Source organism: Papaver somniferum, chromosome 5 (assembly GCF_003573695.1).
Source record: "Papaver somniferum cultivar HN1 chromosome 5, ASM357369v1, whole genome shotgun sequence".
In the NCBI taxonomy this organism is placed as follows: domain Eukaryota; kingdom Viridiplantae; phylum Streptophyta; class Magnoliopsida; order Ranunculales; family Papaveraceae; genus Papaver; species Papaver somniferum.
The window spans coordinates 215506536-215508381 of NC_039362.1; the positions used below are offsets into that span (position 1 = coordinate 215506536).

At 30.4% G+C, this 1846-nt stretch overlaps 1 long non-coding RNA gene across 1 annotated transcript; it reads right to left on the reverse strand.

Annotated features, from left to right (window-relative positions):
• Positions 1 to 407: 407 nt before the first annotated feature.
• Positions 408 to 1025, reverse strand: LOC113283540. Its single transcript, XR_003327511.1, has 3 exons — positions 978 to 1025; positions 804 to 859; positions 408 to 509 (listed from the first exon to the last, which is right to left on the reverse strand). It is a non-coding gene; the product is annotated as an uncharacterized LOC113283540 (long non-coding RNA).
• Positions 1026 to 1846: the final 821 nt, after the last annotated feature.

Below are 1846 nucleotides of genomic sequence, written 5' to 3' on the forward strand. Positions count from 1 at the left end.
TGAGCCATAAAAAAAACAAATCTAGAAGACATCAAGTATTGGATAAGTATTTAAGCTTGGTATATTTTGCTTTGAAATGCAGACAAAAACTTATTTCTTAAATTGAGAAGAATGTGCTTGATGATTTCTCAACGAAAGCTATTTTCGTATGATATATAACACTTCATTTACATAAAAAATACATAATCGACTTTGTCATTGAGATTAAACTTGAATTGGATGAACACAAATCATGTAAAAGTATAGGAATACAATCGAAAAAATGTCTTCTGGCTTTTGTTTGACTGTTCAAGCTGCTTTCGATAATTATGATCGGATTTTGTATTGTTCTGTGACTAAGTGAAAATTGAACAAAAACGCTAACAAAACTATGGAAGGATGCAAACTTTTCGAGGAATTTCCTTTTATTTCTCTATTGAACGGTCATCGAAATCTTCAACTCTAGATCATGATCCGCTTTATATCCGTCTTTAGACAACTCATTCAACAAATCAGAAGTTGCCATATATCTTAAAATTGAAATCCTTATCTTTGCCAGTCATCTGTAAAGTGAACAATTAACTTAGGACCCTAACTCAAAGTAAAAATGTTAACTAACAAAAAAACATCAAGTGGGACAGCTTTCCCGTATAACATTCGACACTTACCTTTTCCAGTGTACCACTACAGGGAAAATATAGGTACAAATATACTCCGACATAAATACAAATAGTTAGAGAGAATTTTTTTTCATTTGTTCAAGTTTTTGACCAATAATTAACTCATATAGTTAGAAAAAAGAAAATGGACTATTAATTACTTACTTTCTCCCTCCTCGATGGACTGATGATCTTCATTTAAAGAAATTGACTTCCTTGTCCTAAATTTTCCAGGATAAGCAAATCAAGATCTTTTCCAAATCCTTGTTAAACCCGTAAGTTGTATGACTTATACAAAAAAAAAACGACGAAGGATAAAAATTATGATGTTGATATTACCTTCTTTTTTAATCGAAGCTAGAAAATAAAAACGATTCCATCCCGACCACGTACTGCGCTTACAGTGCTGCACCAAAATATTTTTTTTATGACTTTAAAGTCGCCATCCATCTTATCTACAAAACAAACTTTGTGTAAAAATTTATCTCCTTCCTTGAACTCTGCATGAAATCATTATCTATCGATTAACAAAGGGAAAAAGGAAAGCCAAGGAACATTTGATGTGAAGAGATTTACCATTCAAATAACATTAAGCATTTACAATACCGATCAACGTTTAGGGATACCTACAAAACAACAACATACCGGGATCAGATAACAAAATCAGGAAAAAGGAAAAAAAAAAACGAAACACCATTAGAAGAGAGAAGCGGCGTTAAACGATGGGATTTTCTTATGCTCGATTCTTTATACAAAGAGATATATTACCCACAATAAAAAGATTTTGTTTAAATAAAAAATAATAAAATGTCTAAAAATATAGTATATGAGTTTTATTTTTACGGCCTGGTGCATTTACCTGTTGTGTTATTTTTGGCAAGTTTAGATTATGAAAAACGGGTCTACCTTTAACTTTTTACCAAAAGTATTTTACCGTAAATATCATGCATCCAATATTTTTTGCCATTTTTACATGCAAAAACATAAAACAATATATTATATTTTTGGATGTCCACTATATTTCGAATTGCTACATTTATTTGTTGAGTTCAAAATAACTTCTACGCTTCCGAAAATAGAAATTTCTTTAATTTTCTTTTAATATTTTTATGGGTTGAAATTATTACGGCCTGCTGCATTTACCTGTTGTGTTATTTTAGGCAAGTTTAGATTATGAAAATCACGGGTCTACCTTTAAATTTTTACCA